At 38.4% G+C, this 23,741-nt stretch overlaps 1 protein-coding gene across 6 annotated transcripts in view; it reads right to left on the bottom strand.

The window, feature by feature from the left end:
• CAMK4 (calcium/calmodulin dependent protein kinase IV) overlaps nt 1-23,741 on the bottom strand; it is a 325,141-nt gene that overhangs the window by 210,905 nt on the left and 90,495 nt on the right. The window contains exon 1 of one of the 6 annotated variants that reach the window (XM_073889136.1): nt 22,397-22,511. The exons of the other annotated variants lie outside the window; for them this stretch is intronic. The gene's annotated coding sequence lies outside the window, so the exon portion shown is untranslated. Of the gene's footprint in view, nt 1-22,396; nt 22,512-23,741 lie in introns of those variants that run through there. 6 annotated transcript variants of the gene reach the window in all.

Raw genomic sequence — 23,741 nt, 5'->3', positions numbered from 1 at the left:
CAAGTCTTTCCACCAGTAATAGAACAATCACTTCATGAAGTGCAGCTAACAAGAGGGGAAAATATAAAATACAGTTACCCCATTATATTTCTTAAAGATACAGAAATGCCCTTCACTCTTGAAACTAAAGTTTTATCTGAGTACTGAAAGCAACACTAATGAATGTGCAAGAAGTTACTTACAAAGCCAAGGCAGTCGTTTGCCTGACAAAAGACATACTTCACTGAGGGGCTAAGTGCTAGATAAAGAATATGAAAAATCTGGGAAGACTCAAGGATAGGGCTCAGAACTGAGTATAGCCTGGCATAGGAACTGAAAGTCAGAGTGAAAGATAAAGTAGAAGTCAGGGCATAGGATAATGGTGATGGAGCACAGAAAACTGAGAGAAGAAACAAGAGAGATGGTAAAGTGGGATCCAGATGAGAACAGAAAGGATGAAAAATGACAAAGATATGAGGAAGGAAAATGAACGTTGAAGGAATGGGGACACTATATGAAGGAGAAGCAGTGTCCTGGGAAGTGGAGTTGAACCTTCAGTAGGTGGGCATTCTAGGAATACAAGGTAGGCCCATAATGAGCCCATAGGCGATGATAACAGATAACAAAATATAACCTGTTATCAGCTAACCTTAAAGTCACCAACTCAGGTCTTCTACTATTTTGAGGCCATTATCAAAAACAAATCTGATTTTTTAAAGTCTGTGGAGAAAATCTTCCTTCTTTAAAGAAGTGCATCATGCCTTCACTCAAGTAGGACCAGGCAAAAGGACTCTCCCTCCTGGCTCTTTGCAAATCCCTAGATGGCGTAGTCACACCATCCCTCTGAAATATGAAAGCACTCTGAATCACCTCTGTCAAATCTTGAATATCAAATCTGTGTGCATGACCAATTTGCTTATAATTTCGTATCTTAGATATTTTGTCTGGAACCTAGGAAATTTGACATGGAATTTCCTTCAGAAGAGGCAATACGATTGTTTTAAGAGTATAAGCTTCGGGGAGTCAGACAGATAAGCCAGCAGTCCTGGGCCATGGATACCTACTGCCTGTGTGACATACACAGTTATTGCTCTCCCCACGCCTCTGCTCCCTTGGGTTAACAATACCTACCTAGCTCGGGACTGTGAGGGTCGAGGACAAGAAGGATGCTGTGCCCAGCTCATGGTACACACCTGTTAAGGATCAGCTGCCATTACTGTGTATGACTTTGTACACTCAACGAAATAACATTCAAAATGTTTTTATATTTTATATGAATTATATGAAAATATTAAAAATCAATTAACAAATATATTCCTAAATTTATACAACATTAACCTTAAGGCCCTAAAATAAAATAATTGTTTGGGGAGATAAATAATTAAGTGAAAACAGTTATACACATATATAAATACAAAAAGAACGAAGCACAATGTGAATAGTGATCATTTCTGGGTAATGGGATTAAAAAAGTAATTTTTATTGTTTGCCTTTTGTTTATCTGTCATTTCCAAAGTTTCTACACTCAAAATGAATTTATTATTTTATAGTTATTCAGGTATTGTTTAAATATTTTATTTATAGCAAATATAGTATGTATGTTCATATATATGTTCATATACAACATATGAATATATATACAGATATACAATATAAATACAGTATGTATGTTTATATATTGTATTACATATAAAATACGATAATATTTAAAAGAAGATGTGGTATGGGGTGCCTGGGTGGTTCAGTCAGTTAAGCATCTGCCTTTGGCTTAGGTCATGATCCCAGGGTCCTGGGATCGAGCCCCCCGTCAGGCTCCCTGCTCAGCGAGAAGTCTGCTTCTCGCTCCCTCCCTCTCTGCCTCTCTCCCCACTCATGCTCTCTCTCTCTCTCTCTCTCAAATAAATAAATAAAATCTTAAAAAAAAAGATGTGGTATATATATACAATGGAATATTACTCATTCATCTAAAAGAATGAAATCTTGCCATATGCAATGATGTGGATGAAACTACAGAGATTTATGCTAAGACGAATAAGTCAGAGAAAGACAAATACCATATGATTTCACTCATGTGTAGAATTTAAGAAACAAAACAGATGAACATAGCGGAAGGGAAGGAAAAATAAACTAAGAGGAAAACAGAGGGGGAGGCAAATTGTAAGAGACTCAACTCTAGGGAACAAACTGAGGGTTGCTGGAGGGGAGGGGAGGGAGAGAATGGGGTAATTGGGTGATGGACATTAAAGAGGACACTTGATGTAGTGAGCACTGGGTGTTGTATGCAACTGATGAATCACTAAATTCTACCTCTGGAACTAATAATACACTATATGTTAATCAAATTGAATTGAAATAAAAAATTTTAAAAATAATAATATTTAGATTATTCATTTTGTAATTTGGGAAAAAAAGCTTTTAAGGCTAGCTCTTTTCAGTTTTCAGGCTATTGTCTCAAGCAGTGCAGATAATTTTGGGGTTGTCTCTGTCCTTGGAAGGAAGAAATCTTTTAAGTTCTGTAAAGTTGGGCTTTACCCCAACTCCATGACCAAGGGCAGCTTTAAAGTCTCTTTCTTTTGTATGCTGAGGAAAAGAAACTAATATGCCCACTTTTTCATGCCTGCACACACAAACTGTTGAATTTAACTAAAACTGGTTATTTTAAAACAATAATCTCTTCAGATAAAATCAGAACCTTCAAAATCAAATCAGACTTTTTTAAAGATTTATTTGAGAGAGTAAGAGAGAGCGTGTAAGCGTGCCAGGGGTAGGGGCAGAGGAAAAGAGAGAGAATCTCAGGCAGTCTCCCCACTGAGCACAGAGCCTGAACTTGATCTCATGACTGGAGATCATGACCCGAGCCAAAACCCAGAGTTGGATGCTTAACTGACTGCACTACCCAGGTGCCCCTCTAATTGAATCAGACTTTACATTTTGATTTGTTTTCCAAAAGTATTTTGGAAATACTTGTTCACAACATCTATGCAGACAGGTTAGGGTGGCCCCTACCCTATATAGGAAGCAGCTCTAAGGGCCTAGAAGGGATCCAAGATACAGCTCATAAGCTCAGGACATGCAGGTGACAATCGCTTCTGTCCTTCATACTCCACTCCCCTCCAGGCAAAAGGATCTACCCACTACATGATTTGATTACTGGGCATGGTCTTTGGCCAGGACTTTAAGCCACATCTAGACTCTAGACCATCTCTAGACCACAGGACATTATGATAGGTTATAGTCTGAGAGCAAATCTCAGCTGTTTGGTCTCATAATATATAATCACAAACAGAAGGAATTTAAGCAGAGTTAAGAGGAAATATTTTTCTCTTCTAAGAATCAGCCTTGACACATACCAAACACTACTGAGAGTAAAGCAATGCACTGGGTACTGTGAGAGAACAGTAAAACAAAACAAAACAAAACAAAAGCAGAATTGCTTTCAGACCATAACCTGTTCTGCTCTTTTCTTTTTCTTGTTTTCTATGGATTTAAATAATCTCTTAAGTGGAACAAATTTATAGCCTGTCACATTAAAAAGTAGTGTTAAGTTGAGGCTTATTATGCCCATGACATAGAACCTGCTCAATCTTACTGGCTGGTTCTCCACAATGAGAGAATCTCCAAAGGGCAACAAACATTTTAAAGCTATTACAATTTAATGTCTGCCAAAGGAAAGTGATGGCTCTGAGCAAATATAAAGATCATTAACCCAAGGCTTAACAACCATTCATTTATCTAAAAATATTTCTCAGTCAACATTATTGAATTTCCAGTTTGTGAAGACACAAAGCGTGATGCCAAAAGAGGTTTATAATTTAGCAGAGGAAGAGGAACACACATTAATACACTTAAGAGCACAAACAACAGAAACATACAAACAAAACTGCCCATAATTAAAGTCCTTCTTCCTAGTCATAGTTTAATCCAATGTTTTCCAAAATGCATTTGTGAAATACTAGTCCAGTGAGATACTCTTCGGGGAAACAAAAAAATGTCCTTGACCAAGTAAGTTTTAGAAATAGTTAAAAACCACAATCTCAAGCACATTAAAAAATGAAAAGCCTAGAACAATGTCTAATATAACATTTCTCAAATTTATTTAATCACAGAAGATTACAATTATTAACATTTGGTCTTACAATTATTAACATCTATGATCATGAGTTTTATGTGCCAGTTTGGCTAGGCTATTACTCAACTAAACACTAGTCTTGATGTTGCTGTGAAGGTATTCTGTAGATCTCATTAAATCTATAATCAGGTGACACTGAGTATAAGAGATTATCCTCAGTGATGTGGGTGGGCTTCATCCAATCAGTTGAAAAGCCTTATGAACAGAACTGAGGATCCCCTGAGGAAGAAATTCTACCTCAAGGCTACTTTAGCTCCTGTCCAGCAGTTTCCAGTTTGCCTGCCTGCCTGCGTTAGGGATTTCAGGCTTGGCAGTCTCCACATCACATAAACCAAGGCCCTCAAAGAAATAAGTTCAATAAGCAAATAGGTAAATAAAATTTAGTATTCAAAATATTTAAATAAATAAAATAAATAAATGTACATGTGCATGTGTGTGTGTGCTTTAATTGCTGGTTCTGTTTCTCTGGTGGACCTCTGACCAGTAAAACATACCAAGAACGAATGTTTCACATAACTTTCTTCAGGGTACACACTGTATTCCCATCTTCTACAGCAGTAAGATCCTATCTCCACAGCATAACTGTAATCACACACCAGGAGCTGCATGTATGTCAGAACTCCCCATAATTTAATGGAAATAAAAATATTGTTAGTTGCTGCTCAGCATATTTACTACCAGCACCTACAACCACACACAAGTTGGAATTGCTAAAGTCCTACAAGTAGACCCTGAATGGCCTAAACTGAACATTGTAATCTCTTCCCCTTTGTCTCTGTGACTTGTCTAGGTATGGTCATTAACAACAGGCTTAAGTCAATTAGTGCAGACATCCCCCTGGCTAGACTGACTGATTCTGCTTATTTAATGATAGAAGGAAGTGAAGAGCCTACTGGACTGGATGATGAAGACTGGTTGCCAACATCAGGACAAAAACTGCTGTATTTTGCTACCATGCGGGATGCTGGCATGAGGACAAAGGCAATACATGTAGGAAGGAGGGCAAAGTTGAAAGACATGCAGTTTAATAAATCTGGGCCCAAGTCAAACCCCATGTAAAATCTGAACAATCTCTGTTCTTTAGTTACTTGAGCCAGTAAATCCATTGTTTAAGACAATCTGAGTCGGGTTTCTTTTGGTGCTTCAATATGTATTTGTTAAATTACACTGGAACATAACAGCAACCTAACTAATGAAAGGAAACATATAAGAGCTAAGAACTAGGAATATAAAAATACAGAAAGCCCTATTTGGGGATATAGATAAACTGGGAAGGACAGCAAAAGAGGGAAAAAGAAGTCTGCTAAATGATTAAGTCAAATCAAGCCTCATGCTAGCCAACTCTTCTGAGCATATGTAAGAGTATGTGTGTATGGATGAACCCTGAACACCAGGGCTCCTTAAACATCTTAGAAAATTTGAAGAAAGCTATGGTCAGTTGCTTCAGAAAAATGCTTATACACATAAAATGTAGCTTGCAATTTCAGGAGCTTTATGTAGTCCTAAAACACAGGCACAGAGGTCTATGGATTGAAGTTAGGAATCCCTGCTCTTACATGGTGGCAGGAAAAACCATCAACAGTGATGGCTCTTTACGAACAGAGATAGAAGGGAAAAAACTAAAAACATGGTTGGGCTGAACACAGGTTATACAAATTACAATTACTTGTGAGAACCATTTACTCCTGGATTGATAACATTACTCACATGATTATGATAAACACACCCAATAGAAGTTTTGCGGTAAGTTGCATTTCCATGAGTAAACTTCATCCATGAATGCTCAGAATCTCACTGCACAGAAAGCATGGTCATCTTATCACTTTAAAAAAGGCAAGGGAGGGGCGCCTGGGCAGATCAGTCAGTTAAGTGTCTGCCTTTGGCTCACGTCATGCTCGGGGTCCTGGGATCAGCTCCACCGGGCTCCCTGCTCAGCGGGAAGCCTGCCTCTCCCCCCGTCCACCACCTCCCCCAACCCCCTCCTTCCCTTGCCTCCTGGCTGGCTCGTGCTCTGTCTCTCAAATAAATATATTTTTTTAAAGGTAGGGGAAAATTTGTGATCAACAGATTCACAGGCAGTTCAAAGGTTTAAACAGTGAGATCAATGAATACGTTTGGGAAGCAGAACCCAACCGTCACTTTTAATAGAAGAATCAGGATAAGAACCGGATCGAAGGGGCTCGAGGAGAAGCTGTTTGAGAGGAATAAGGAAATAGCAGTGCTGACTCGTGTCAGAAGGGAGACCAAGAAAGGAAGCAATGATATGGCATTACCTGCTGTCAGAGTATGCAGCCCTTCAACACAGGCTTAGATGTAGGCAGGTGAACAAAAGAAATAAGACACTCACAATTTTCCCTGTTATTGATAATGAAAACCTCTGCCATTTCTATCAACAATAAATAAAAATATTTTCTCTTATCAGCTAAAAGAATTGAAAACCTAACTTGCCAGTCTACCATTCTAGTCAGCAAAATTATTAGGGTAAGGAAAAAAGACAAGACTATTTATTCAATGCAAATCAGGTGTTACTAGCATGTATTAAAATTAAAAATAAACATCCAGTATATCTCTCCTATAAATACATTTTGAGTCAATAGTGTCAATAAGAAAATAGGCTTGGTTTCATGGCATGTGGCAGTACAAAAACACCTCCATGTAATTTTTCAACTTCTTAAGTACTGCTAAATATTGGGTATTATATTAATCAATCCATCTGCTCAAATGTTGCAATTCCCTGGAGTTAGGAAGAACAAATAAAGGTGATTTATTTTATGTTGTAGTTTTTCTTTTTTTAAATTAAAGTATAATTGACATATAATATCCTATTAATTTCAGGGGTACATCATAGTGATTTGATATTTTTACACATTACAAAATGATCCTCACTATAAATCTAGTTACCATCTGTCACTATACAAAGTCATACAATATCACTGACTGTATTTCCTATGTTGTATATCACATCCCCATGATTTATTTATTTTCTAACTGGAAATTTGTACCTCTTTATCCCCTTCACTTATTTTGCCCATACCCATCCCAACCTCTGACAACCACCAGTTTATTTTCTGTATTTGTGAGTCTATTTGTTTTACTTGTTTTGTGTTTTAGATTCCACATGTAAGTGAAATCATATGGTATTTATATTTTTCTGTCTGATTTATTTCATTTATTCTTCCCATAATACCCATGTTATTGTGAATGGCAAGATTTATTTTTTTTTAAGATTTTATTTATTTATTTGATGAGAAAGACACAGCAAGAGAGGGAACCCAAGCAGGGGGAGTGGGAAAGGGAGAAGCAGGCTTCCCGCAGAGCAGGGACCCTGGGATCATGACCTGAGCCAAGGCAGACGCTTAACAACTGAGCGAGCCGGGCGCCCCAAGATTTAATTCTTTTTATGGCTGAGTAATATTCTGTACACACACACGCGCGCACACACACGCCCCACTCCTCTTTACCCATTCATCTACTGAGGGACACTTAGGTTGCTTTCAGATCTTGGCTATTGTAAATAATGCTGCAATGAACATAGGTGTGCAAACTGGTGTTATTTCATGTTATACTGTAATATAGATAACCTTTTTAAAGTGGGTGGGACACTAGCATTTTGACCAGTTTCTTCAATTAGTTGTGTAAGAATGAAAAATCTTAGTCCCAAATTACAAACAGGAACAGAATGCACTCTGACATGCATGCTAGGATCTTAAATGTAATTTCAATACATTTAGGGACAGAAGTTTTTTACAAGGTAAACAAATATTGTCCAAAATGTGAAACAAATCAAAGAAATCAAGTATAAAATATTATCCAAAGCTTAACAGTTTTGTTCATTTTAATTTTTAAGACTGTATCCTCTGCAAAAAAAAAAAAAATGCAAACACAAGACACAAGATAGGAAATAGTGCAAATTTAAAAATCACAGTCTGTAACAGCTTCTTGGAGATAAGAAATTGTGTGTTCTGAAATAACGAAGGAAGCTTTTGGAGGAAAAGCCAGTACTGGTTTAGGCCCAGGTTTCTGCAAATGGCATGTGTGTGGAAAGGAAGTGTGTCACAGAGTCAGAGTGTAAGGCTGTGGTCCCATTTGTGCTACCAACCAGCTCTGGAGTGCTGAGGAAGATATATGCCCTCTCTGGGCTTCAGTTTCTTCATCTGTACAAAGAAACCCTGGACTGGTCGATTTCTAAGGTGCTATCCACTCTACATTCCTGCAAATCTAAGTCAAAATCTTATAAATGATGTAGATGTACACACATCGTAGTCAGGTAGATAGAGACACAGGAAACAGTCACAGTATCTTTGGAGTTTTCACAACTTGAGGCTTGACATACTACCCCCATTATCTTTGTACCTCTCATCTCTCCTGTCCTCATCTCTAATATGCTTCATTGTCTAAGCACAAAAGTCCAAGGACAGCTTCTTCTACCAGATTCAAAGTTTCTCACTATCTAGTACATTCCCAGTTGCATGATCTATAGTGGCAGTATATTTTTACAAGAATTTTGGAAAATGACTTGGGATGTTCAATTACTTTATATATATATACATATATATAAAGTAATATATATATATTATATATTATTATATATTATATAATATATATTATATATATTTTATAAAAAATATAAACTTTATATATATACATATATATATTCATATATATATGAATTTATTAGTGATAAAATAATAGCTTACAAATCTTCCTTACAGAACTATAATATATGTAGATATTATTCCCTCCAGGAGATGGAGCTTCATCATGCTCCCTCCCAAGAGTGGGTTAGACTTAGTGACCTAGTTCCAAAGACTAGACAGAAAAGGGAAAGGGATAAACAGTAACTGTATAGTGGAGAAACCTGGCAAACACAATGGGGACCAAGTAACAAAGGTTACTATCACCAGTGATATCATGTAACCCTGATACAATGTGACAAGAAAGGCACTTCACCTCTACGGTATTCTTTCCAAAAATGTATAATCCCAGTTAATCATGAGGGAAAACAACAGGCAAATCCAGATTGGGGGGCATTCTACAGGATACCTGCCAGTACTCCCCAAGACTGCCATGGTCATGAAAAGCAAGGAAAGATTGGTAAGTTGTCACATATCAGAGAAGGCAGGGAAAACATGACAGCTAAAACTAATGTGGCTGTCTGGATAAGATCCTGGAAGAGAAAGAGGACATCAATGGAAAAGCTGGTGAAATCTAAATAAAGTCTAGAGTTAAGAGTTAAAAAAAAATTATTATTCAAAGTAAAAATATATATCATCGCCCTATGTGCACAGCTTTTTGTGTTTAATATAGCCATATAATTTACTTTTTTTTAATCTTTGCAATAATTCTGTGAGAAAGGCACTAATATTTTCATTCTACAGATGAAGAAAGTGAAGCTCATTACAATTTAAAACATTCATGAACAATAGACAGCTAATAGGTACCAGACAATTCAGAGCAGCTATTAAACAAATACATGATGAAACCAGAAGACAATCTTTATTTTACCATTTAGGTACCAGATTAGAGAAATAAATTTTTAGGTGGGACTAATGTGACATCATTTAAATATAAGAAGTCTCTTCAATGTGATATGTTTTTCTTTGTCAGTATACACAGACTACAGACTGCTTTAAAATACTCCTTACTGTATACATTTTTTAATACCATTAAGTGATTTCCAGGACTCTCTTCTTTATTTCTGAATCACAGTTAAGTTGCAGTAATTCTGGGTCTGCTTATTTAACTTTCCAGTGAAGAATGCATTATTCTGAATAAAAAATTAATGAATCCACGACAAAGAGTTAAAGTTAGTGCAAATAAGATAAAGCTACAAAATGATTAATATTTTCTAATTTTAACATCCTTCTTATAAGCAAAGCACTGTAAGAATTATACAGAAAGACCCACCTATACAGGAAATATTCAAACTACCCTGATTATTCTTTTGTTTGCAGATATAAAAAACCTAAGGTTATAACAGCGTTCTTTTCAGTATGTGAAATACAAAGAACAATAGTCAAATATTTACAAAAACTAAGAGCTCTTTTCTTGGATCACCTCATGCTCATGTGAAGCCATGCAGTAAACATCCACTGTTTCAGTGTTGTGTGTTAGCTGCTCATTAGCCTAAGAAACATGAACCTTATTCTGAGAATTTACAATTTACAATATGAAACTGACACCAACTATCAGAGCAGGCAACCTAGTGCTAAAGAAACACCACAGAGATTAATAAATTCAGTAAGACCAAGTGAAATGATGGTAAACTGGTCCTCAACGAGTCATAAGCATCACAGGTTTCTCAAGGAAACTGTATTTGGAGCAGCAGGTGAAGATGTGGTCCCAGACCCAGAAGAAGACTGGGTTCTCAGTCCTGAGAAAGGTGCCCAAGTGAACGTGTGCGTTGTGCCAGAATGCTGATCCAAGTCCTGATGGAAACATATGATACTCAAGATGGGCCAAGTCTTATTTTTTAATAGCTGAGCTTCCAGCTGGCAACAAAAGAACCCTGTACCAGCTGCTGAGGAAATAATGTGCTGGGAGCTGGCAGGCACCAGCCCCTGGAAAGCCAACAGGTATGGATATGCAGGGGACACCTAGGTGCTAGTGCCTCGATAGCAGAGGAGAGAGAGAAAGAGTGTCCCAGGCCACAGAACAAGTGTCCCAGGCCAGGCTCCAGCAAGGCATAGTGTATTGTATGGCAGGGACAGAGAGATGCTTGTGGGTTGAGATGCAGATGGACCCTGAAAACAAGAAGTACACCAGGGTGAAGGCTGGCCTGCCCTCAGCCCTGTCTCTGCCCCTCTTCCTCCTACATACAGTTCTTTCACCATACACCCTGGCTACTGTTGTCAAAACAGAGATGGAGATACACAAATTTTCCAGAATAATTATTTCAACAATGCATAAATCATGACCATAAAGTTAATGACCCTATTTGGAAGTTACCTCGAGGAATTATATTTCTGATTAAAGCATTAGACATCTCAATAGGTGACTTAAAATAACAATCCCAAATAAAGACAGATACAGGGAAGAATATTTACATTCTTATCTCCTTCACAATCCTCTCCTTAGCTCTTCCTGCTCCTCCTGGCTCAGGCAGGGCCCATGCTACAAGACTATGTTACAGAACAACACTGACTGATTATACAGCCACAAACAAGTCATAAGCCAAGCTTCTTAAAAAGAATGATTCCTTTGAAAAACTAAACTAGAGGGAAAGCCAGGAAACCTTGTCCTAGATATTACAGTTGTTGTCAGCATCAGTATGGTCCGCTAATGGAAGTAAAAATAAGCAAATATAATTGTACATACATGTTTCTAACAAGAGATTAGGCATTTAAAAGGCACAGAATAAGAATAGAAATTGTTCGAGGATCTTCCGACACATTTACAAAGGCTTTGAAGCTTAGAGCCCTACTTTACTCCAAAAACCGCTCTGTCTCCTGAACACACAAAGATCTAAGGTAATCATCCAGAGAATTCAACTGGAAGAAAACACAGATGCACAGATGCTTGTGGCTATCTGGGACCTTAGAGGTAAATGATCTAATCATAGGAAGTCATACTATTCCATCATTTACAGATGGGGCCCTTTAAGACAGTAGACTGACAGAAGGCCAGAGCCCCATGGGTTCAAAAGGACTTTCAGTTGCAGAAGCCCCTCTGGTACAACTCACTCACCCAACAAATGTTTACTGAGTGCTTACTACGTGCCAAGCATTGCACTAAGCTCTGGGGACACAGCAGTGAATGAGGGGACAGAGGCCTAGCCGAGAACAGTTTACACTCTTGGAGAGAGGGACACGGGCACTGAATAAGTAATTTCATAGTGTGCTGGTTTAGCAGAGGACTACAAAGGGAAAACATCTTGAAGAAAGAGAGATTTAAGTCCTGCCCATTTTTCTGTTGCCGTTCACCTAACTCCTCCAATATTTGTGCCTTCCTATCTTTAAGCACTCACTATTCCACAAACATTTGTGAAGCACTCATGGGAGGCAGGTAATGGGGGGGCTGATGAAGAATTGACTTAGTAGTGGGGATAAAAGATGGATATGATATAGGGTTCCTCTGCCCAAGAACAGAGGCTCTGGTGGTGAAGACCACAAAGCATTTACCTCTAAGACAATACACATATGAAGTGATATTGAGAGCAGGGAGGCAGCAGAAACCTCCTGCCTGGGGGGTCGGATGACTGTCCTGAAGGGATTAGAAGGCCAAGGGCATTTTAGGCCAAGAGAGTTTCAGGCACAACACCACAGAGATGCGAAGATCTGTGAGAGGTCCTCGAGGCCAAGACAGGAATAGCAGAAAGAGAACCAGCACCAGAGTCTGACAAACCTGCACTTGAATCCCCTCCGTGGCTGTATGAGCTTGAACAACCTGCTTGAACATTCTGAGCCTCAGGTTTCTCATCTGAAAAATGGTGCTGGTGTGATCATCTTGCTGTAGTATTGAAATAATTAGCAAAGTACATAAGACTAAACCACAAGCACCAAACACTCCATGCTGGTAATTAGGAAGAGAGTGGTGGGCAAGGAGACTGGCAGGCAAGTTTGGGTCAGATTGCTATAACGGGCCAAGTAAGCTAGACTGAGGTTTTGCCCCTACAGATACCTACAGGAATCATTATCCCCTACCTCCCACCTCGCATCCTATCTGGGGAATGGTATAAAGCTTATGTGCCAGCTTCAGAGCTAATACTTTTACATTCAGGTCTCATTTCATCCTCATAGCAACCTTGGGGAGGATATACTTCATTTTATAAATAAAGCTAAGTGAAGTTCAATGTTTTGCCTAAAGGCACATAGCCATCAAGTAGCAATTTGCTCCCGCCTGTTTTCCTGCTCACATCCTGCACCATCTAGTTCACTTCTTGTCTTAGCTCCTCCCTTAGTCAGCAGTCCTCCTTCACCCTCACGACTCAACTGTTCAGAATGGTCAGCTTGCTGCCCAGCCTTGAAGCCCTCCTAAGCAGCTGCCTCGTCCGCCTCTCCCCTTGGGCTCTGGTTCCCTTCCGATCAACCCCCTCCACCCTCTGCCAGCTCAAACCTGGACTGGCACTCTGCTGCCCCCTCCTGGCCTAGGCCGGAACCTCAACGGCTCCCCAGGTCTTCTGCTCAGTCCTGACATTCCATTTCCTCAGTATCTCAAGATTTGAAAGAAACGTACTCGTTCGCCGTAGATTATCCTGATACTTTCCATTTCACTAACGTGTCATACATATACATGAAAAGTTCTGTTATGGTTTTAGTTTGCTTCTAGTTACCGGATACATTCAGGAGAACTTCTCAAGAGTTTACCTCATTGAATATTACTAGTTTACGTTACTCACGTTGAGGAGAAAAGGAGAGGAAGGACCCAGAGTCCCACAGGAGCCACTAAAAATGTTTCCACTCACACAAGAAATCTTCAGAGGCCTATTATGATTGAACACTTTAGGCCAAGCTGATTTATTGAATTACATATTGTGAATTTGGTCACATTTAATAATACAGTCTTATTTTCTCAGGGGTTATCCTAACAGGGAGCTTTGGGAAAAAAAATAATATTCACTTGAATGAATTGGTAATAGGAAACTTATATCGTGTCAAAGATTAAACGTGGACTGACCAGTTGTCACACCTGAAGAACAATTTTGTACGTCTGTTGGAGCCCCAAACGAAAGGTTATCACCTACTAAGTTAAAACAGTCACTGACTAGCTGTCTCCCAGTACAAGTGAGGCACACCAAGATAAAAAAGTGCAGTGAAGGCTAAAACGCAAGCAAAAGTCCCTATTAAGCAGTCCACAAGGACTTGAAGTAGGGAAAAATCATTCAAATGCTGCACTGTAGGTAGCAATAAACGTGTGCTCACAATGGACAGATTTGCGATCGCCTACTCTTCTTTGTTCTGGTTTGTAATATTAGTCAAGTTCTGTCTATAATCATGATATAAATCAAAGGAAGTACACTTTTAACAAAGACTGCTACTGCAAACTAGTAGAGAAAACAGTTAAGGACATATGTCATATCTATTACCTTTCTAGAAGACCACTCCAATCAGAGGGTTGTTCAAGTCTAGCCTTTTTTATCTTTTAAGAATATTTCTGTATTTTTGCACGTGATGAATTTTTCAACCATATGACCCCGAAGCATGACTTAAGAAGTAATTGAGTAATGAGTGCATTTGTTGACAGGGTTAACAAACTCAGCATCCTGGCACTAATGACAAGTCTGCAAGCACTGCCCACCAAACACTTCAGCTGCCTAAGACAGCAGTTGGCAGAATTTACTATGAAGTAGGTATATTAAAATTGAGGTTCCTGGGGCGCCTGGGTGGCTCACTCAGTTAAGCATCTGCCTTCGGCTCAGGTCAGCAATCCCAGGATCCTGGGATGGAGTCCCATGTCAGGCTCTCTGCTCGGCAGGGAGCCTGCATCCCCCTCTCCCTCTGCCTGCTGCTGCACCTGCTTGTGCTCTCTCTCTCTGTCAAATAAATAAATTTAAAAAATCTTAAAAAATAATAAAATAAATTGAGGTTCTTGAAAATAATATGAATTTGGGATTCAACAATAAAGAAAAACAAAATTCATTCAACCCTCTGCTTGATGGGCAAGCGGTATTCTTTTTCTCTTTTTCTGTTTTCTGCCAGATGACTTCTTTGGTTACAATTGCAGTAAGTTCTTATCAAAACCTTTTATCAAGTAGTCTTAAAATGCATAACAAGTGCATATTTGTACCCACTTCCTCTTTCTGCACAAAGACACAACTTGCCATATGATTTTTTTTGTTTGCATTTTTATTTATGTATCTGCTTTAAAAACATTTTCAAAATGTAGAATGCTATTTAAATAGAAATAAAGAAGCTTATTTAGTATCCACTCATAACTACCATTCTTTGATCCAATAATCATCCAACAAAACGTTTTTATGAACATGCTCCCAAGTTATGTATATCTTTGTACCTGCAGATGCTATACATGTGCTACTGAACCAATCTGTAATGTGCTTTTTAAAACATCCAAAAAAAATTAAAAGCAAAAATTAGAAGAATTTTTAAAAACAGATTCCCTAATACTTTCCTCTAGCATACCCTAGATGTGGACATCCCACTTTAGTCAAAATGTCAGTGACTGCTCTTATTTAGCTCTTAAGTCTATTGAAAATAAAGAAGAATTCTATTTTTTCAAAATATTATTTAAACAGAGTCCAAATTTAAACGACCTTAATTAGTCCATCTGAGATATATGCATGGCATACAGAAGGATTATTCAACATGTGGCTAATATATTAGTCAACAGGAAAATTAATTAAACTTTACTAGTTAGAGGTGAATCTTTTATCAATAGTTTATTTAGCATATTATTTTGTAACTGTCACTTCAAATACAATAGGAGAATGATCTGAAAGCTATTTCATTATTAAATAAAAAATAAATTACCCTCCAAGAAATAATCTCTGAATGTGAGCACTGATTTTCAAAAACATAAATGATGGATATAGCTAGCCAACTTGCTACACAGGTAAAAACTGTAACTGTTCCAGTTTCAACAGATGTAGAAAAAGGATGAATATGCACTTAAAGCTTATGCCCAGGGCACCCTGGGTGGCTCAGTCAGTTAAGCGTCTGCCTTTGGCTCAGGTCATGAACCCAGGGTTCTGGGATGGAGCCCCACATCGGGCTTCCTGCTCGGTGAGAAGTCTGCTTCTCCCTCTACCCCTTCCCCCTTGCTTGTGCTCTCTCTCTCATGTTCTCTCATGGTCTCTCTCCCCCTCTCTCTCAAATAAATAAATAAAATCATTAAAAAAATAATAAAGCTCATGCTCACCTGAAAAAATTAGTATCAGGCTGACATTTTCAAAGTGAAAGGGAGATTCAAGGTAGTTTCTTGAATAAATGAAGTCTTGATATCAATTTAACTTGAAATTCTCATGTAACTGAAGAGGAGTAGAATTTTAACTTGATTGTTCTAGGTCAGAATGTGGCAAACCACAGGCCAAGAGCCTAATATGGCAGTCACTAGTTTTTGTATAGTCTGCAACCCAAAAATAGTGTTTACATGTTTTAATGGTTTTTAAAAATCAGAAGAAGAATATTTTGTGATGTGAAAATTATATGAAATTCAAATTTCATGGTCATAAATAAAGTTTTATTGGAACATAGCTATGTGCATTTGTTTCTGTGTTGTCTATGGCTGTTTTCACTCAGCCATCACAGAGCTGGACTGCCACAGAGACCATATGACCCGCAAAACCTAAAATATTAACAGTCTATTTCTTTATGGGCTCTTTACCAGGTCTAGGTAACTGATCTCAATTGCTTCAGTCCCACTTCCCCTTTCTTATCTCATCATAGGCCGTGGGAGGTGTTTTTCTTCCCTTTCTTTCCTTCCTTCCTTTCCTTTCTCTCTCTCTCTCTCTCTCCCTCCCTCCTTCCCTCCCTCCCTTCCTTTTTAACAAACAGGGTAAGTTCTCTCTTACCCACCCCCCTGGTTTAAGGGCTAGTGGCAAGTTCTGCGTCCCACATCAACCCAAGATGCAGCTGCTTCCACAGCCACCCTTTGCTCTCATCATTGTTACTTTCTCTTTATCTACTACTTGGGTTTTCAACCGATATAGATGTTTTGTTTTTACAGGCTCTCTTTGGCCTGACATCAGCTTACCCTCCCACCTTAACTGCCATGACAATGTTCATGTTTTATAAAGTTTGCAAAATAAAATGTGTATCCTGTATTCTTCTGCCTGCTTTTGCCTTTTCTTAGAATGTACTTTCCACCTGGTATGTCCTTCACCAAAGCTCTTCCTGTTAAAATTCTGCTGAATTTCAAGGTCCACCCCTTCCACGAAGACTCCTCAATCCTCCCAGTCAGAATTATCACTCCATTTTTAGACCATGGTGATCGTCTGATCTCCACCTCATATTAGTTTTACTTATTATTTATCTCATATTAAATTTACTGTTGTAAATTATACAGTGAGCTATACATCTGCAAGTTCTATTCGTCATATTCACTCATATTGCAGCCCCCTTGCCCCGCCACACACACTACCAACATACATTGCCTAGTTCATATTTACACAGAAGGTCGGACCTGTAACAGAAAGGACTTTAGGCGGCACAAGGACATCGAATTAAATCACAAAGATTCAAAAACTGAGACCATTATTCTCTTTTCAATTATTTTTCTGATTCCATCACAAAGAAATCCTCAGTTTGTGCTACTATGGTTTTTTTTCTTCCAAAGATTTTATTTATTTATTTGACAGAGAGAGACACAGCGAGAGAAGGAACACAAGCAGGGGGAGTGGGAGAGGGAGAAGCAGGCTTCCCGCTGATCAGGGAGCCCAATGCGGGGCTCGATCCCAGGACCCCAGGACCCCGGGATCATGACCCGAGCCTAAGGCAGACACTTAACGACTGAGCCACCCAGGTGCCCCTGTGCTACTATGGTTTTAAACCTGCTAATCTTTGATAATCTCCCTTTTTAACAAAGAGAACAATCCTCAGGCTGGGAGCCTTCTGCAGAAAAGCATTTGTAGCCCCAGTTTAATAAAAAGGCTTTGTTTTTACTGCAATTTATTTTTATAATTTGCTTCTATTTATGGCATGAATACAATAATGAAATTTAATTTCAATTTAATGAAAATAAGTATTCTCAATAAGTAAATTTAGGTTAACAAAATGGAGTAATTTAAACAAAAATATTAAGCAAATTATAGCACAGGTGGTATGCACATATGACAAAAATCTTAATGGCATCACATAGAAATGGGAGAAACATTTGGTTGTAGCAGATACTCGATAAAGTCAAATGATTTCAATCCATCAACCTCCTTCTTGTTAACCTTCTACATAACTAAAAGAAAATCATGTAAAAGACTAGCTTCTAAGCTTCTGAAACAGTTGTTCTTAACAGAAAGGGGGAGGCGGTAACATGTGACAATGTCTAGAGACATTTTTGGTTGTCATAACTTGGGGGTTTTGGGGGAGGTCTGCTTCTGTCATCTAGTTGGTAGAGGCTAGGGATACTATTAAACATCCTACAGTGCACAGGAGAGCTCCCACAGAAAGAATTATTGGGCCCCAAAGTCTGTGGTGCCAAGGTTAAGAAACCCTGGTCTAAGAGTCTACAACTCTACATGTAAGATCCTTTGCCGATTGTTATAAACACCCTCTCTCCAGCATTGCTCCTTTCCTTATTTGCTCTTTGCCACTGATATGATTACAGAGGAAAATCTTCCACCCAAACTTTTCACTATTTTATATCATCCATATACCCGGGGCCCCCAATTAGCAATAAGAATTTAAAAATGGACTGTATTGAAGAGTCCATATCCTTTATGTGCTCACAGTATACTATCGATATTTAGATCTAACTTCCTAATTAAGCCACGGGAGTTACGAGATTTTCAGATGATCCATTATCAAAGAGGAAAAAAAAAAGACTAATGTAATTTGAGTAAAACCTTGACTCTAGCTGCTATTGATTTCATGATTTCATGTAAAGTTATTCTTTGGCCTGGTTTAAATGGTTCATTGACTCAATATATTTTACAGAATAAACCTGACCTTGAAATTTTAAAAATACAATTTTTACTAGATATATGAGCTATGTTAGCTTTCCCAAAAGGGAGTCTGAAGAAAACTACTTTTAAAGCTAGCCAAAAAAACAAAACAAAACAAACAAAAAAATTACCATAAAAAATAATAACCGGAAGCTGAAACAGCTACCACTCAGCATTTTATTCTTAAATGCATTACTGCAAACACTAATCCATACATATATTCTGAGGGTAAAGTGTTTACAAGAAAGTTCTTTGAAGCTATTTTGTGGTTAGTGTTTTGTTTCTCTTTCTGTCTCTCTTTTTTACTCAAGTAAAGTTCTCTAGAACAGTTGAGAAGCAAATAGCACCTGTGTCTTTTTTTTTTTTTTTCAAATTAGGAGTTATTTTTACCCTCGTAACATTATTTAAACATGGAAAAACAGTGTGTTCTAAAATAATGATCCTATCATAGTCATCACTTAATTTTAAGGCTCTTTACAATGAGTAAGTTTCCAAATTTAACATTTACTATGTATTGAAGTTAGTGGTTGGTATAACCTGGAGGTATTTCATGCCTTTACATTAAAGTTGATTTAACTCCTAATTCTGAGATGCCTGTGGCAAAATGATAGTGAAGGTGAAACTGAATCCTTTTCATTTCAGAGCCACAAAGCTCTCTGCCAACAGAAAAGGAACATTATTTTCAACACCTACAAACTACAGAGGTGACAGTTATCAGGACTCCCACCGTGATGAAAGAAAACTAGCACACATGAGATTATGGTCATACAAATTTTAGGGAGAAGATAAACAAGTCACCTGATTTCCCTTTCCCTGGGGTCATGCCCACTGTGCCTGGCCCATTTCATTGTCATTCACTCACTCTCTTAAAATCATTTGTTGGGCACTTGCCCAGTACCAAGCTCTGTGCTAGGCATTGAGCACATGATAGTGAACCAGCCAAATCCACAGACTGCCTTCTGGGAGCTTACAGTCAAGTGTTCAAGCATATGTACCCGGGTGTCTATTCTCCCACTTGCTCCTGAGCCAACTGCCTGAGAGAAGAATTGGATGCCCAGAGAACAACAGAGGGACCAAACAGTTATATTTTTAATTCCTAGTTAGATCCCCCAAAGAGCTTAAGATATTAAGTGCAGTGTGGGTGGCAGGAGATCCGTAACCAACAGTATATTCTGGATAGGCTGTGGGGTCCTAAAAGACAGTGTGGGGAAAAACCAAGGGTAGGAGAAGTACTGGCTAAAGATGGCTCAGGAAGGGGCTCGAACAAAGACAGGGAAGGAGAAAGAGAGGATCTGACTCCTCACCAGGCAGGAGCATTGGTTGGAGCCCTGCTGTTAGAAAATGCACACTTTCATGTTTCCTTACAGGAAGTATCTGCTGCCCATTACCCAGGGCCAGAATTAAGTGTTACCAAGTGGAAGACACAAGTGTTCAGGCCTCTGAATTCCTCCCCTATATAGTGAAGGTGCTGCTGGCCCAGCCTCTTGCCCCCTCAGCCATTTCAGAGTACAGTACACCCAGCAGATCTTGGGGAGACACTAGAGTTTTTCCAAAATGTTTGGAAGGGGAAACCCAATGAGGACTTAGAGGCAAAGACAGGAGAACTTTTCTCTACAGAGTTGTGCCAATGGAGACCATTCAGTGTTACCAGTTGGTCTGCAGGGCATTTTTCAAAAGGGGTCTGCCTCATATTTTAATCCGGCATACACAGATTTATGGCCCAGAACAGCATTTTCATACTGAGTCACAATGCATTAGTGAGATATGAAATCATGTGGATTCAGCCAATATTTTAATGAAATAGAATAAAATCAAACAGCATAGAATAGGTAATATTAGAGTACACTGTTGGTAGTAAGAATAAACATTGTTTTATGAAACTTGTTTCCATTCTAAACACATACATTGTTTCTATTTTACACACACCTATGTCTCACTATCTAAATCTATTTGGTTCCTAAGCAGTAATACATATAGCAAGGGATCCTACAAAACTCTGCTTTAATTCCTTTGCCATATAAATGTACTCCTTTAAATTGTGGATCAGGTTGGGGGGGTGATGGTGATTGAAATTCACTAGCTTAAAGAAACTATAGTTAAGTAGAATGGAAATTTATTTAAAAATTTATTCCAAGATAATTTAACACACTCTTCTTCTTTTGTACTAATTATCTTTCATTTGGTTTCCCTTAACTTCTGTGTGTGGGAATACATCTCATTTTGCATACATTCTTTCAGTCTCATATTACAGAGAGAAACAAAAGGTGGGAAATAACTGAAAACAGGACTTGGGTTTGGATGCATAATCCCCACCACAGGGCAGCCCAGGCCAAATCCTGTCTGTCCCTGTGCCAAACCACTGGACAGAATCTGGACCAGAAGAAGGCTCTTTTCTCCCTTAGAAAAAACTTTAAAAAGCCAATTTCTCAAATCACTGGGCAAAGGACCAACTACTCTCTAGGATAGGGAGCCTTGAATAGGATTATGGCCAATTCATATTTATAAACAGAACTGAATTCGTTGGGGCATCACAATTTTTGTAAACTTTTTGACAAAGTCTATAAACAAAGCAGTATTTTCAAAAGTGATTTTAGAAAAATTAAATTAGTTTGCCTGATACTCTTTAAATAATCTTCCTTACCCCCACCCCCACCACTCACCCCTTATCTTGATACATATATACATAACAAAAAAGAGCTATCACATGGCCTTGGGCTACCTGTGAAACAGTGTTGCCAGCACTATATATATAGGGATTTCAACTGGCTTTCATTGCGCTCCCTAAAATTCCCAAACATATCCTCAGGGTGTGTTGCCCTAATAGTCACATGTCCAATCTTCTTTAATTCAGGAGTCACTAGCCTACAACAGATAATTTTAACAGGGAATGACTACTCACAAATTAACTTAATCTAGTGGGGATTGCCGATACCCTGGAACTAAACACAATGACATTCCACACCAAGGTCTTCGTTCCCTTAACATCTTAATGACAACTGTGTAACTAATGAATTAAATGTTTTGGCCTTAGAGTCACCACTGACAGGCAGATTTGGCCCAAAACTGACAGTTAAGAGAGTAAAGACTTGAAACCAATTGACTGAGTCTCAACTTTATCCCTAGTGGAGGAAGGAAGACTTCTGTCAGTCAATACCTATAATTATAATTCTGCTATATTCTCTGGCTATATAGATTCTTAGTATTATATCTGTAACATTAGTTGCTTTATGTTTTAGGTTTATTTTGTTGAAAAAAAATAACGATCATGAAGTGACATTTCTCAGTCTCAGCCAAATGGAGTAAGTATGCACCTCACCAATACTGCCATCTACAGAGAACTTACCTAATACACATGACTACTGAAAAGCAGCAAAAGAGAGAATTTTTAGTTTTCTCAAAATATTCTAATTCTGTGATTTGCAAGGTAATCAAACAACTAGATAGCAAGTGAGAATCTTAGCAATACATAATTGATTTATATTTGTCTTCCAAATTTGTCTGCAAAATATAGCACAAAGCTTTTTTAAAAAATAAACTTCAAATTCCTTAGGTTTTCCCTATGAAGTCTACCATGCCATAGATGTGTACAACTGGCAGTTTATTTTTTTCTAACCAATTTTCCATTCCTCAAATTAAAGAAATGTCTTGAGTTTCCTGATGGCAAAGCTATTCATAAAGATAATATGTGCTATTGAGAAGTCCGAGTCAATTAGGCATCTAGGGCAAACGTTACTCACAAAGCAGTTAGATTTGGTGGTGGGACAGTCCCTTTAGCACCAGCAGACACCTCCTCTACTAGGTGGCAGTTTCTAAAACACCAAGTAAACAACTGTACGTAGATGATCTCTTTAATCAGAAATTTACACTGCTCCGCTGCAGCTCACCGTACACTTACGGTAAGGTTCGAACCTGAAGAAAGGAGACACTTCATTTATTTCCAACCTACTAGCGAATGCATACAATAGCACATCTTCAGATGAACATTGAAAATTTTGATCAAAGTAGGATATTTATGTATATACTATTCAATGCCCAAGTATTTTGGAACATTTTTTTCAAGATTGATTGATTGATTGATTGATTTGAGAGAGAGAGAGAGAGAGGGCACGAGCGAGTGGGGGGCACAGAGGGAGAGGGAGAATCTCAAGCAGACTTCATACTGAGCATGGAGCCCATTGCAGGGCATGGATCCCAGGACCCTGAGATCATGACCTTAGACAAAATGAAGAGTTGGATGCTTAACCAACTAAGCCACCCAGATGCCCTGGAAAATTTTTAAACAATGACAAATGACTACGTTTTCATTCAGAAGTTTTGCCTTTCTTACATACCTTCTATATCTATGAACCATTAATAGTAGTGGCAAATTGGGGGGGAGGGGTGTGAGGTGACCCTTACACCTTCCCACCAAGTACCAAAACCCATAATCCTACACTGTGGTCTTCAATGGCATTAAAAAAAAAAAAAAAGGTTCTTAGCTAAACTCTTTCCAACAAAAAGAGAATAGAAAATGAAATTACAAGTATTAAGTACAGAAGCTTCAACTTGTCAACACTTGAAATTACATTTTCAGATTCCCTACCATAAACGGCCTGGATCTAAAATGAGTGTTGAAAGGAATTCCCTTTACCTACCGATAACAGAAAGGAAAGAAGGAAAAAAGAAGAAGAAAAAGAAAAAAATAATTTTCTATGTTTAAAAATTTGAGAACATATGGCATCATCCACATGGCAAAACCGCTCTCTACCTGTTTGGATCTTCAGAGGAGAGATGAGGGACATTTCTGCAACCCCAGAGAGATAGCTTTTTGCATACATAATTTAAATAAATCACTCCAGCATGAAAGAAGAGCAGAATTCTTCTAATTATCACTGCCTCGACCCCTTGTGCTGTTTTCTCTTTAAAGCCACACTAGTTCATTATTCTGCCTTCAACGCTCTTAAATGATTCATTCCCCCTTTCACTCCTGAGCAGACTCTGCAGGGAAGCTAGTATTTAAGTTTAATTTCTAGTGCCACTTGCTTTGGAGAGTTTGATGAGAGGAAAGGGGAAGAATCTAATTTAATAATTCTGTCATGGTTT

Source organism: Callorhinus ursinus, unplaced genomic scaffold (genome assembly GCF_003265705.2).
Source record: "Callorhinus ursinus isolate GAN/ISIS: 27379988/994484 unplaced genomic scaffold, GSC_fseal_2.0 scaffold3, whole genome shotgun sequence".
Lineage (NCBI taxonomy): Eukaryota > Metazoa > Chordata > Mammalia > Carnivora > Otariidae > Callorhinus > Callorhinus ursinus.
Note: the sequence above shows the minus strand (reverse complement) of the source record. Positions and strands in the feature narration are given on the sequence as shown.